Source organism: Dendrobates tinctorius, unplaced genomic scaffold, assembly GCF_039654945.1.
Source record: "Dendrobates tinctorius isolate UK_male_01 unplaced genomic scaffold, ASM3965494v1 ptg000009l, whole genome shotgun sequence".
In the NCBI taxonomy this organism is placed as follows: domain Eukaryota; kingdom Metazoa; phylum Chordata; class Amphibia; order Anura; family Dendrobatidae; genus Dendrobates; species Dendrobates tinctorius.
The window spans coordinates 8840170-8855490 of record NW_027361677.1 but is presented as its reverse complement, the minus strand read 5'-3'; the positions used below and the strand labels follow the sequence as shown (position 1 = coordinate 8855490).

Sequence of the window (15321 nt, the reverse complement as noted above, 5' to 3'; positions counted from 1 at the left end):
AGTGATTAGCACTGTTAGCGAGCAGCACGGTGGTCCTGGGTGTAAATCTGGGACACGATCTGCACAGAGTTTGTATGTTCTCCCCGTGTCCGTGTGGGTTTTCTCCGGGTACTCCGGTTTCCTCCCACAACTCAAAACATACTGATAGGAGAAAAAAATAAAATTATTAATTATTGAACATCATCATCCTGTATCTCGCGCATTTCTGTATTTATTACCAGTGTGTAATCTCCCCTTAGTGGAGTCCGACTGATAAATATTAGGAGGTTATTAAAAATAAATTGGAGGTGCGGACAAATGGTGCCAGAAAAAAATATATAATATACAGTATACGTATGAAAAGATCAATTAAATGTGCAGTAGTCTCTGCAAACAATTAGTCATAAATCGCACAAACCTAGAGTAATTAAAATAAGGACAAAGATTGCAGTAAACTTACTTTAGTAGGGAAGTGCGGTGGCTGCAAGAACTTAGCTAGCATGCAGCGGTTATCTGGCACGTGGAGTGATGTCTGGAATACCTATATCCTCTTCTGCTGGCACACTTTGCCCCCCCTGTGCCTATATTCCCCCTGCTGGCAAGCACACGGCCCCCCATCCCTATATTCCCCCCTGCTGGCACACATGACCCCCGTCCCTATATTCCCCCCCTTGCTGGCACACATGGCCCCCGTCCCTATATTCCCCCCTTGCTGGCACACATGGCCCCGTCCCTATATTCCCCCCTGCTGGCAAGCACACGGCTCCCCGTCCCAATATTTCCCCCTGCTGGCATCCTTTGTCCCCCCCATCCCTATACTCCCCTCTGCTGTCACACATGTCACATTCAACTCTCTCCTCCGCCCACCACTGCCACCTCCAACTCCCCTCATCTCTGCTGAGGACTTTGCCACCTACTTCAAAAACAAGATTGACCAAACAAGGCAAACCTTTACAGTTCCACCACCCCAACTGCTCCACATACCAGACCTCTGCCCCTCCCTAATAATCTCCCTCTCCAACATCACTGAAGAAGAGCTTACTCATCTCCTTTCCAAATCACGCCTCACCACCTGTGCACTTGACCCCATCCCTTTCCACCTGCTCCCCAACCACACTAACATGATCATTCCAGCCCTAACCCATCTCTTCAACCTATTCCTAACTTCTGGTACCTTCCCCTCTGCCTTCAAACATGCCACCTTAACACCCATCCTCAAAAAATCAAACCTTGACCCAACTGCTATGCCCAGCTATCACCCCATATCACTGCTCCCGTTTGCTTCTAAACTCCTTGAACAGCATGTCCATGCTCAACTTTCCTCCCATCTCTCATCTAACTCCCTCCTTGACATCCTGCAATCTGGCTTCCGCCCCCACCACTCCACTGAAACTGCCCTGACCAAAATTACTAATGACTTACTCACAGCCAAAGCTAACAGACAATTCTCCATCCTCCTCCTTCTTGACCTGTCCTCTGCCTTTGACACAGTTGACCACTGCCTACTGCTACAGATTCTTTCTTCCCATGGCATCAAAGACCTTGCCCTATCCTGGATTTCTTCATACCTTTCTGACCGCACATTCAGCATCTCCCACTCCCACACTACCTCCTCATCCCGCCCCCTCTACTTTTTTCCATCTATACTCTTGACCTAGGACAACTCAAAGTCCCATGGCTTCCAGTACCACCTGTATGCAGATGACACTCAGATCTACCTCTCTGGCCCAGATGTCACCTCTCTGCTGTCCAGAATCCCGGAGTGTCTATCAGCCATATCCTCCTTTTTCACCTCTCGCTTCCTAAAACTCAACGTAGACAAAACTGAACTCATTATCTTTCTTCCATCTCACGTATCTTCCCTACCCGATCTATCTATTATGGTAAATGGCAACATGCTCTCTCCCGCACCTGAAATCTGCTGCCTTGGAGTAACTCTCGACTCTGCCCTGTCCTTCAAACGGCACGTCCAATCTGTTGCCACCTCCTGTCACCTCCAACTCAAAAATATTTCCAGAATCCGTCTCTTCCTCAGTACTCAATCTACTAAAACTCTTGTATATGGCCTCATCATCTCCCGCCTTGACTACTGCAACACCCTCCTCTGTGGCCTCCCTGCTAACACTTTTGCACCACTCCAGTCTGTCCTCAATTCTGCTGCCCGACTAATCCACCTCTCTCTCCCCACTGGAAATCCCTCCATTGGCTCCCAATTCCCCAACGAATCCAGTTCAAACTACTAACACTGACCTACAAAGCCGCCATCCACAACCTTTCCCCTCCCTATATCTCTGAACTAATCTCCCAATATCTTCCCTCACGTACTCTTCGATCCTCCCAAGACCTCCTACTCTCCTCCACGCTTATTCGTTCCTCACACAACCGCCTCCAAGATTTCTCCCGAATATCCCCTATCCTCTGGAATGCCATGCCTCAACACGTCTTATCCACCACCCTCGGATCCTTCAAACGGAACCTGAAAACCCATCTTTTCAGGAAAGCTTACAGACTGCAATAACCATTCTGCCACCTCACCACTGCCTGAGCTGCCGCCTCATCACCATCAGAGCTGCTGCACCCCCGACCTTCTGTCTTTTCCCCGCTCTCCCATAGAATTTAAGTCCGCAAGGATAGGGTCCTCTCCCCTCTGTACCAGTTTGTCATTGTAAATTTGTTGTGGAAACTTGTTTACTGTTAACGATATCCATAACTTTGTATGTAACCCCCTTCTCATGTACAGCACCATGGAATTAATGGCGCTATATAAATAAATAATAATTAATAATAATACATGAGCCTAATGAACAGGAGCACGTGACCACCCACTGTCTCCGTAGCCACCACAGCCCCCTGACACCATGCCAGAGCACCCCCCTCTGCTCTATAGCACAGCAGCACACAGATTCGGATTATAAGACGCACACCCCACTTTCCCCCAAAATTTGGGGGAACAAAATTGCGTTTTATAATAGGAAAAATATGGTGTATATATATATATATATATATATTGTAAAAATGCTACTCAGTTGGGAGAGAAACAAGGTATCACAGGAACTGTTTCTATCTAAAAGTCTGGCTGGTTTATTGCAGTCCTCATAAACCATATCACAGGAAAACTCTAATACAGCCTTTGTCCAGCACAAAGTGAAACAAAGTAAAAAGTCCAGTGCTGGTTTGCCCGTTTGAATTAGGGTATGTGCACACGATGTGGATTAGCCTGCGGAATTTTCTGCAGCGAATCCGCATCTCTTGGCAGAAAACGCAGTGTAAAATGCTTACCGTTTTCCTGCAGAATTGATGGGGATTCCTTGCGGTTTTTCCTGCGCGGATTTTGTTTGTGAACTTTCTACCTTATGGCAAGAGAGAGATTTTGATATGTGCCAGAATGGAAACCGCAGCAGCGGATCCGCAAAAAAAATGGAGACAGCGTTTTTGCATTTTCCATTCATTAACATTGTTTGCACAACGCACTGCGGATTTGAAGCAATTCCATGCGTCCAAAAACGCTGCGGAAACGCATCAAAATCAGCAGCGTGTGCACATACCCTTAAGCCCCGTCACACACAGCGATCTCGCTAGCGAGATCGCTGCTGAATCACAAGTTTTGTGATGCAACAACGATCTCACCAGCGAGATCGCTGTGTGTGATACTTATCAGCGACCGCCCCCCTGCCTGGTATCGCTGATCGTCCTCGAATGGCCTGGACATTTTTTTGATTGTTGGGTCTCCTGCTTGCCAGCACGCATCCCTGCGTGTGGCAGGCGGGAGACCAGTGATCAGTGAGCTGGAGCCTGGCAACCAAGGTAAACATCAGGTTTCTAAGCACCGCGCAGCGTTTAGAAACCCGATGTGTACGTTAGATACCAGCGCGCTGGTGCAGGGAGCTGGTAACCAAGGAAAACATTGGGTTTCTAAGTGCTACGCGGCGCTTAGAAACCTGATGTTTACCTTGGTTACCAGCTCCCTGCACCAGCACGCTGGTATCTTAACGTATACTGCGGGTAACTAAGCGACGTGCGTTGCTTGTTACCCGCGTGTCGCTGTCCTGATCACTGCTGAGATCTGCCTGTTTGGCTGCTCACCAGCGATCCTGAGAAGTTCATATCGTTGTCGGGATCGCTGGTGAGTCGCTGTGTGTTACGGGGCCTTTAGTCCTAAAGCACTGCTCATCTCACTACTTATCTATGAGCGGAGGTGTGCAACCCTCCAGGATTGTGTGCCTTTGACCTCCACACATACACTGGGTGCAGAATTATTAAGCAAATGAGTATTTTGATCACATCATCCTTTTTATACATGTTGTCCTACTCCAAGCTGTATAGGCTTGAAAGCTAACTGCCAATTATGTAAATCACCTGATTTGCATCTCTGTAATGAGGAGGGGTGTGGTCTAATGATATCAACACCCTGTTTATGTGTGCTTAATTATTAGGCAACTTCCTTTCCTTTGGCAAAATGGGTCCGAAGAAAGATTTGACGTACTCTGAAAAGTCAAAAATTGTGAAATGTCTTGCAGAGGGATGCAGCAGTCTTGAAATTGCCAAACTTTTGAAGCGTGATCACCGAACAATAAAGCGTTTCATGGCAAATATCCAACAGGGTCGCAAGAAGCGTGTTGATAGAAAAAGGCGCAAAATAACTGCCCATGAATTGAGGAAAATCAAGCGTGAAGCTGCCAAGATGCCATTTGCCACCAGTTTTGCCAAATTTCAGAGCTGCAACGTTACTGGAGTATCAAAAAGCACAAGGTGTGCCAAGGTAAGGAAGGCTGAAAAACGACCACCTTTCAACAAGAAACATAAGATAAAACGTCAAGACTGGGCCAAGAAATATCTTAAGACTGATTTTTCTAAGGTTTTATGGACTGATGAAATGAGAGCGACTCTTGATTGGCCAGATGGATGGGCCCAAGGGCAGAGAGCTCTACTCCGACTCAGACGCCAGCAAGGTGGAGGTGGGGTACTGGTATGGGCTGGTATCAACAAAGATTAACTTGTGGGACCTTTTCGGGTTGAGGATGAAGTGAAGCTCAACTCCCAGACCTACTGGCAGTTTCTGGAAGACACCTTCTTCAAGCAGTGGTACAGGAAGAAGTCAGTATCGTTCAAGAAAAGCATGATTTTCATGCAGGACAATGCTCCATCACATGCATCCAAATACTCCACAGCGTGGCTGGCCAGTAAAGGTCTAAAAGAAGAAAAAATAATGACATGGCCCCCTTGTTCACCTGATCTGAACCCCATAGAGAACCTGTGGTCCCTCATAAAATGTGAGATCTACAAGGAGGGAAAACAGTACACCTCTCGGAACAGTGTCTAGGAGGCTGTGGTGGCTGTGGCACACAATGTTGATCGTAAACAGATTAAGCAACTGACAGAATCTATGGATGGAAGGCTTTTGAGTGTCATCGTAAAGAAAGGTGGCTATATTGGTCACTGATCTTTTTTGTTTTGTTTTTGAATGTCAGAAATGTTTATTTCTACATTTTGTGTTGTTATATTGGTTTACCTGGTGAAAATAAACAGGTGAGATGGGTATATATTTGTTTTTTATTAAGTTGCCTAATAATTCTGCACTGTAATAGTTACCTGCACAAACAGATATCCTCCTAAGATAGCCAAATCTAAAAAAAACCCACTCCAACTTCCAAAAATATTAAGCTTTGATATCTATGAGTCTTTTGGGTTGATTGAGAACATAGTTGTTATTCAATAATAAAAAGAATCCTCTCAAATACAACTTGCCTAATAATTTTGCACAGGGTGTAGATAAGTGTGAGAACAGCAGGCCTCATTTTACAATGTGAACCACAACTAGGGGTGGAGAGAGGGTGAGCAGCCGTCCCGCCCTAACCCTTCGGATACTCACAATAAGACTTTGCCTTAGCACAGCTGATTAACCCCTCTTAGTTATATGCTTAGTAGAGCATTACTTCAGGTTTATATCACAGAGGAGATGCACCTCTGTGATACATATCTCCCATCCACTTATGTGTCTGGCAGCCACTTTACTATATACACTGCTCAAAAAAAATTAAGGGTACACTAAAATACTACATCCTAGATATCTCTGGATGGTATATGATGTTGCATGAATATATAAACTATATGTTTGTTTTTTGATGTGAAATTTAATCATGTTGGATGAGTTTCTGCAATGTGAGCTCTGTTGCATGTATTCTGTTAGGTGTAGCTGCTAATTAACTGTGATGTCATAGAAACTCACAAAAGTATAAATTACTTCTCTAGTTGTTATTTTGATACATTCAGTGACTAACGGCCGATACCCAGAAACGCGTAAGAATGTGACTCTGTTTTTACCCATTAGTGGATATATCTACACGTTTTTATGATGGTGTGAAATAAAGAATTGTTTTGGATTATTCAGCTGTGTGATCCGACAACTTTTTTCCTCCTCGAACTGATCTCTGCTAATTAACACATTCCTGAGGGAGGGGTAGGAGGGGTTTAGTATTACATGCAGGCGAAGGGAAGGGAGCTAGGGAGAGAGAGAGCTTGCAGCCATGACAGGGGGGAAGGAGAGGGGTCAAAAACCCACAGCTTGTGTCTGTGCAGCAATGGAACCTTCTAGAAGGGTACTTTGATCGTGAGCATATTCGTAGTATCATTACAATTTCCATCTGTTGTTTATTCCATTTGGACAACAGCATGTGAAATTGATTGTCAATCAGTGTTGCTTCCTAAGTGGTCAGTTTGATTTCACAGAAGTTTGATTTACTTGAAGTTAGATTCTTAAAGGGGTCCGACCACCTCAGTCCCCCATTCTCCCAGTATCGCCATATTTGTTCAACTATGAATAAGAAACAGGAAGGATACACATGGCAAATTTTTATTTTACACCAAGCTAAACCTTAAACAGTCCTTTATATGTGCCATACATAACTATTAGTCCCAGTGAAGGTCATTAATGTTTCCACACAGTGTAGTACCCCTTTCATGGCCCATACAAAACCCATCGCACAAAGTATAAAGTCCCTACAGTACATCCCACCACACAGACTGATGCCCCCCCCACAGACTTTCTCACATAGAATCCCTCACACAATATAATGCTCCTTCTCTGCACACAACTCTGCTACATCAACACATACAGCTCCGCTGTGGTTAAAGTCTATGTGACTTCAGAATTCTGAATCCTCATAGCGCACACTGATAGGTTTCTCCGGTGACGGCATTGAGAGCGGGTCATCATGGCATTGCTAATTTCAATTGTAGTGAGCGAGGCCGTGACCACATTTCTGCAAATCTTATACCTGCGGAAAAATGATCGGGCTAAAGTACAGTAGGTGCAAGGGCTGCAACTGCACTTGGCCCTGGAGCCTAGGGGGCCCCTAAAGTCTCCAGACTGGCCCATGGTGGAAGGGGAAAGCCCTAGTAAAACAGGAATACTTCCTGATAGTCAGATAGAGAAGTACAGTATAGGAGGCAGCTATCGTTCAAGGCAGTGGGAAGCCTTACTGGATTCTCTTGCCGACATTCCTGCAACATCTGAAGCCTAGGGCTCAGTACAGATACTACAAAGAGTGCCTTATCCTCTAGTGTACAGAGGAAGTGGAAGTGAAACCGCGTTAAGGGAAGGTAACGGATCCCGTTGAACAGGACAGGAAATCCCTGGAAAACCAGTTAACGTGAGGATAGTCCAGGAGGAAAGGAGAGAGATGCTGGAGACGTACTGTACTAAAGAAACAAGGAGTAAGAAGTGTTGTGCCCGAAATTTCAATGTTACAGTCTGATGAACTTTTACTGCCCAATAAAGGCTTGGTTATTACAATGAACTGCGTGTTCCCTGAGTTATGTGCTGCGTCTCCTTAGGAGGGAGACCTAGAGAAAGCAGAGGCCTGCCATTTTTCAGGTGGATGTGATGCACCCCACACTGACCACTGCTATCTTCAGCTATGTGTGTGTCCTGAGGACACAGATGCAGCTGAAATCGAGACAAACCCCCTAATTCACAGAACAGCAGGGCAGCTCCCAAATTTGGGACAGTCTCAATGGATCCAGAACAGTTGGGAATGATGAAATATTAACCATGACCACAAGTGGGTCGATTTTAATCATTGCTATAGGGCCATCCCTGAACATCTGGGAGGATCACAGAATTAAAAAAAAAGTTTCTGGATGCCCAGAACATTTATGTGGCCTGTCCCTCAATCTTCCTTTACACATTAATTTATATACACTGTAATATATACAATTTTACTTAAAGCTGCACGAACGCTGCAGGTCCGGAATAGCTGAAGGACCTTTCAGGCGATGTGATCAGAGAAGGAACTACAAAGGTGTGTTTGAGTTTACACAGTGTGCAACAGCAGGGTGTATTTGTGTGTGTTGCTGTAGCAGAACTGTGTGTGCATGTATGTAGCAGAGCTGTGTGTATGTAGCAGATCTGTGTGTGTGTGCATATATACAGTTGTGGCCAAAAGTATTGACACCCCTGCAATTCTGTCAGATAATACTCCGTTTCTTCCTGAAAATGATTGCAAACACAAATTCTTTGGTATTATTATCTTCATTTAATTTGTCTTAAATGAAAAAACACAAAAAGAATTGTCCTAAAGCCAAATTGGATATAATTCCACACCAAACTTAAAAAAGAGGGTGGACAAAAGTATTGGCACTGTTCGAAAAATCATGTGATGCTTCTCTAATTTGTGTAATTAACAGCACCTGTAACTTACCTGTGGCACCTAACAGGTGTTGGCAATAACTAAATCACACTTGCAGCCAGTTGACATGGATTAAAGTTGACTCAACCTCTGTCCTGTGTCCTTGTGTGTACCACATTGAGCATGGAGAAAAGAAAGAAGACCAAAGAACTGTCTGAGGACTTGAGAAACCAAATTGTGAGGAAGCATGAGCAATCTCAAGGCTACAAGTCCATCTCCAAAGACCTGAATGTTCCTGTGTCTACCGTGCAGAGTGTCATCAAGAAGTTTAAAGCCCATGGCACTGTGGCTAACCTCCCTAGATGTGGACGGAAAAGAAAAATTGACAAGAGATTTCAACGCAAGATTGTGCGGATGTTGGATAAAGAACCTCGACTAACATCCAAACAAGTTCAAGCTGCCCTGCAGTCCGAGGGTACAACAGTGTCAACCCGTACTATCCGTCGGCGTCTGAATGAAAAGGGACTGTATGGTAGGAGACCCAGGAAGACCCCACTTCTTACCCAGAGACATAAAAAAGTCAGGCTGGAGTTTGCCAAAACTTACCTGAAAAAGCCTAATACGTTTTGGAAGAATGTTCTCTGGTCAGATGAGACAAAAGTAGAGCTTTTTGGGCAAAGGCATCAACATAGAGTTTACAGGAGAAAAAAAGAGGCATTCAAAGAAAAGAACACGGTCCCTACAATCAAACATGGCGGAGGTTCCCTGATGTTTTGAGGTTGCGTTGCTGCCTCTGGCACTGGACTGCTTGACCGTGTGCATGGCATTATGAAGTCTGAAGACTACCAACAAATTTTGCAGCATAATGTAGGGCCCAGTGTGAGAAAGCTGCATCTCCCTCAGAGGTCATGGGTCTTCCAGCAGGGCAATGACCCAAAACACACTTCAAAAAGCACTAGAAAATGGTTTGAGAGAAAGCACTGGAGACTTCTAAGGTGGCCAGCAATGAGTCCAGACCTGAATCCCATAGAACACCTGTGGAGAGATCTAAAAATGGCAGTTTGGAGAAGGCACCCTTCAAATATCAGGGACCTGGAGCAGTTTGCCAAAGAAGAATGGTCTAAAATTCCAGCAGAGCATTGTAAGAAACTCATTGATGGTTACCGGAAGCGGTTGGTCTCAGTTATTTTGGCTAAAGGTTGTGCAACCAAGTATTAGGCTGAGGGTGCCAATACTTTTGTCTGGCCCATTTTTGGAGTTTTGTGTGAAATGATCAATGTTTTGCTTTTTGCTTCATTCTCTTTTGTGTTTTTTCATTTAAGACAAATTAAATGAAGATAATAACACCAAAGAATTTGTGTTTGCAATCATTTTCAGGAAGAAACTGAGTATTATCTGACAGAATTGCAGGGGTGTCAATACTTTTGGCCACAACTGTATATATATATAGCAAAGCTGAGTGTGCATGTGCTGTGCATATATGTGCGCTGAAGACACACACTTTCAATAGGTCTATTACTTATTCTACCATAGTGCATTCAAATCAGTGATTTGACCCTCCACATCTTTACTTCATAAGGGAAGTTTAAGTAGTAGGAAATATATTTTTCAAATTTTCTGCTGCCTAAACCTGGGTTGTCTTATAGTCCGAAAAATACGGTGTATGGATCTATCATTTTCATTGACTATCTGAGCATTATACAGCAGCTCCTTTACAAGATCACTTTGTTGTTTTAAAAGTTTGCAGCATAACTTTAATTTATCAAACTTTTTTTTTTTCTTGCTCTAGCAGTTAAGTAGTCCCACAGATACATTAGCGCTGGATGTACACCTGTACGAGATGTTTGGAGGCCGTTTGTGGTTAATACCTGGTAATATTGTCCTAAATCATCTGCTGATTTTAATAGGCTGGAAGCCAATTTGATGCTCTGTGCTCTTACATTTCTGCAGAAATTATTTGCTAAATGAATTTCTAATGGATAATTTCAAATGCAAAAAAGCTGCATAGGAGTTAGTGGTTTAGCAATATGTGATATCAATTGTCCATTTATCCCCGGCAGCACAGCGAGGCATGGATCAAGCATGAGGAGGGCTTAATGTACAGCTATATCTCCTAATACCTATTAGTGCAGTGTGCGAGAAAGGAGGTCACGTTGAGGTTTTTACCCTTTATGAACAGGAGAGCAACCACCAGAGCTGAGTCGCTGTGTCTGGATATAGAGGCCGGGACTGTCCCTGTAGGTGCTGAAGTCTTCATGCAAATTCAATACTAAATGTTCCATCACCTGTCTGTTATGTCTCTGCATAGTTCACGGGAGGACTAGCAGATATAAAACTAACGTATGCTGTGCTGGGTTTACCCGACACTAATGTATATACTCACACATGTATGCGATTTGCATAAATGCAGTAACATACTGACTAGACGTACACGTGTAAGTCAAGTTGGAATGTGGCTGGAGAAATGCAAATCTCATACTCGTAGTCACATGATCACCCGCTCCCAGTGCCGTCCCCAGAGGACCCTGACAAGGACTGTGTGCAATGTGAGGATTCACAAGTTTGCAATCACAGAGTGACTGCATACTTTAACTACAAGCCTAGACAACCCCTTTAATTTCCAAAGCACTTTACAGACCTCATCACTTTGTCCCTCTTAATATTAAATGAGCCAAAGTGTCTCCCTTTAGTATTAAATCCGACACTGTGCCCACTTTTAGTATTAATTAGCCATTATTATCTCCTCTCCCCAAAAATGAAATTATCCATTAGGGTCCAGTAATGAAAACAAAAAAGAAACATTACATGCAAAGTAAAATCACAGGAAGCATCAACCGCAAGGTATACCTTTATAGTCCATAGTGAACTGGCAGCTGGCTTGCTTCATAGACGCAGGTGCAGCACCTCGGACGGGCAACGTCATGCAGGTTCCAAATGAAGAGGTGGCATTCCGTAGTCTGGTAAAAAAATTCTTCATTTTCGGGAGATTAAAACATGGATACAGGGCAAAAGGTTTATTTGGTGGATGATGGCCGTTTTGCATAAGTGTGATGCTTCAACGAGTCCAACTATGGACCTGATGAAACATCGCATGTACGCACAACGGCTGTCGGTCACCAAATCCAAATTTTATTCTTCGTGAAGTAAAGAAGAATTTTTTGCTAGGTAACCGAGTGCCACCTCTTAATCTCTTCATTTGGATCCTGAAACAAGAAACATTGTCAACCTTCCATTAAACCATCTCATCCTCTGGCAGCATTGGCCTCTACTTGGTCGGGGTCTTGTTGAATGACACAAGCAATACAATGATGTCATCATGCTGCCTACGTCAATCAAAAGTAGCTGGGGACAGAAAGGTAAGCTATGGATTTTTGTAGCTCTACTCCTCTAGTATATTCAACTGCATACATGTGAGGACATGGATGCAAGTGAATGAATTAGCTCCAAAAATCAATAGCTAGCTCCCTGCCTCACCAACCAGTAGTAAATATGAAGCTGGCAGAATGTCAAATCCTCCTTGGTGCGCCGCCATTTGTCACTGATTGCTGAGGCTCAGGTAGTGAGCAGTGTCCATGACCGGTCAGCCTGCACACTTTCAGTCACTGACTTTTTTTCTAATTGCACCCCTTAGGGTAGTGCGAGGTAAAGCCACATGTGGTCACCTTCCCCTTCCCACCCTTCGTATGGCCCTGGATGATATTTTTGAAGAACAGTTGGGAGTACGGGGGAGAAGATACATGAAGAAGTCTTAGCAACACTTACCTCCAAAATCTTGGGAAGGTGTTCTGAAGACCTATCAGTCAAAAAGGAATCTTCCTAACATCTTATGTGCCATGATGTCTTTGAACGTAAATCACCAGTCACAGCACTATGGTTGTGTGATGGGGTAGCCACAAGACTACCACTGTTATGAATGAGTCACCGTTGGAGGCAAAAGCAGAAATACAAGCTAAGTCCAGAAAACCAGAGAAGTTGGCAACTATCAGATTGCAGACCCCTGAACCTATCAACACAACTAGCAGTAGCCGTGGGGGGTTCCTACGATGCACTAGACCCCTCGATCACAGCCGGAGAATTAACTAGGCCTAAAGAAAGAAAGGGGAAATCTAAACTGCCCCAGAGCAGACCCCAAAGCAATAGGCAGCCCCCAACATATAATGACGGTGAAGCAAGATGAAAACACTAACACAGACAGAAAGATAGACTGAGCAAAGCCGGGGCCCAAAACTACCTAGACTGGAAAGGACAGGAAGGCTGCTGTCTGCAATCTGCCAAAACCCTATCAAAGACAAAAGCCAACAAGCTGATATGAAAAAGGCCCTGAAGCAGCTAGGCTTCAAAAACTAAATCAGCACTCAGGTATTTTCAGAAGACAGAGCTAAAGGAATTCAGCACACCCCAGCAGGGAATGGCAGAAGTCCAGAAAAACAAAGCAAAACAAAGTCAAAGCACAAATGCAAAAGGCCGAGCAGCAAACTTAGCTTTAGAGGAGCAGGAATTCAGACTGGTCTCCAAGGATCCCACAGAGAAATCATCCGCAGGGCAGAAGGGCGTCAGCAGCCTTATATCCAGTCAGTAACTCCACTCAGTCAGTCATCATCATCAGCCTCAGGTGTTTGATAATCAGGCCCACTACCTTTCTTTACCAGAAGAGGGAGTTCCTCGGGCCTCAGTAATGAAGGGGAAAATGAACTCACAACAGTACCTCCCCCTTGAGGAGGGGTCACCGAACCCTCAACTACGCCACCAGGGCGATCAGGATGAGCCCGATGAAAGGCACGCACCAATCTTTTGGCATGAATATCAGAGGCAGAGACCCAGGAATTATCCTCCTGACCATAACCCTTCCACTTAACCAAATACTGGAGTCTCCGTCTAGCCAGACGGGAATCCAGTACTTTCTCTACCTCATATTCCATGTTACCTTCAACCAATACAGGGTCTGGAGGTGCCACCCCCGGAACAACAGGTTCAACAAACCTCTTCAACAAAGATTTATGGAACACATTCTGGATTTTAAATGTGACAGGAAGAGCCAAACGAAAAGAGACCGAATTAATAATCTCCACAATCTTGTAAGGTCCAATAAATCTAGGCTTAAACTTAGGAGAAGCCACCTTCATAGCAATATTTTTTGATGATAACCACACCATATCACCAACCTTAAACTGGGGACCAATGGTCCTATGTCGGTTGGAAAACCGCTGGGCCTTTTCCTGGGAGAGAGATAACTTATCCACCACTTGGTCCCAGATCTGGTGCATTCTCTCCACCACAGTATCAACACCTGGGCAGGCAGAGGGCTCCACCTGCCCTGAAGAAAATCGAGGATGAAACCCAAAGTTACAAAAAAAAGGTGACATCAAAGTGGCAGAACTAGCTCTATTATTTAAAGCAAATTCGGCCAAAGGCAAAAATGAAACCCAATCATCCTGATCAGCAGAAATAAATCATCTCAAATATGACTCCAAGGTCTGGTTTGTTCTCTCTGTCTGCCCATTGGTCTGAGGGTGAAAAGCAGAGGAGAAGGACAACTGAATTCCCAGCCTGGAACAGAAAGTTCTCCAAAATCTAGACACAAACTGGACTCCTCTGTCAGATACAATGTTCTCAGGAATCCCATGCAAACGAACCACCTGTTGTAAAAACAGGGGCACCAACTCAGAGGAAGATGGCAACTTAGGGAGTGGTACAAGATGAACCATCTTAGAGAACCTATCACAAATCACCCAAATAACAGTCATCCTTTGAGAGACAGGCATATCAGAGATGAAATCCATTGAAATATGGGTCCATGGCCTCTTGGGGACAGGCAAAGGCATCAACAACCCACTAGAGCGAGAACACGATTTAGACCGGGAGCACGTCCCACAGGACTGCACAAAATTCCTGACATCACGAGACAAGGAGGGCCACCAAAAAAACCGACTCACCAGATCTCTAGTACCAAAAATACCTGGATGACCAGCCAAAGCAGAGCAATGAACTTCCGACATCGCTCTCTTCTTCCACTGGTCAGGGACATACAACTTTCCACTGGGACAACGCTCAGGTTTGTCCTCCTGGAACTCTTCCAGAGCACGTCTCAAATCGGGCGAGATGGCAGAAAGAACTACCCCTTCGCCTAAGATGGTAGCAGGCTTGGTCACCACAGGAGAATCAGCAAAGAAGCTCCTAGAGAGGGCGTCTGCCTTGACATTCTTCGTTCCAGGAAAAAAAGAAACCACAAAATCAAAACGTGTAAAAAACAAGGCCCACCTAGCCTGTCTAGGGTTCAAGCGCTTAGCCGACTCTAGGTAAATCAAATTCTTGTGGTCAGTGAGGACCACGACTTGATGCTTAGCTCCCTCCAACCAATGTCTCCACTCCTCAAATGCCCATTTCATGGCCAACAGTTCCCTAATCCCCACATCATAGTTACGTTCAGATGGAGAGAACTTTTGGGAAAAGAAAGCACAGGGATTCATTTTAGATGTTACAGGATCCTTTTGGGACAAAACAGCTCCTGCACCAATCTCAGAAGCATCCACCTCTACCTGGAATGGAAGTGAGACATCAGGTTGCCGCAAAACCGGGGCGGAGGTGAATCTTCGCTTCAGCTCCTGAAAGGAAGAAACAGCCTCCAGGGACCAATTTAACACATCAGCACCCTTCTTAGTCAAATCAGTCAATGGCTTGGCAATACTAGAAAATTTTGCTATAAATTTCCAATAAA

At 44.6% G+C, this 15321-nt stretch overlaps 1 long non-coding RNA gene across 2 annotated transcripts in view; it reads right to left on the bottom strand.

The window, feature by feature from the left end:
• Position 1: 1 nt before the first annotated feature.
• The window catches only part of LOC141096181 (uncharacterized), a 227499-nt gene continuing 212179 nt past the window's right edge, over positions 2-15321 (bottom strand). For both annotated transcript variants that reach the window (XR_012233606.1, XR_012233607.1), the window contains exon 4: positions 2-141. This is a non-coding gene — a long non-coding RNA (uncharacterized lncRNA). The remainder of the gene's footprint in view (positions 142-15321) is intronic.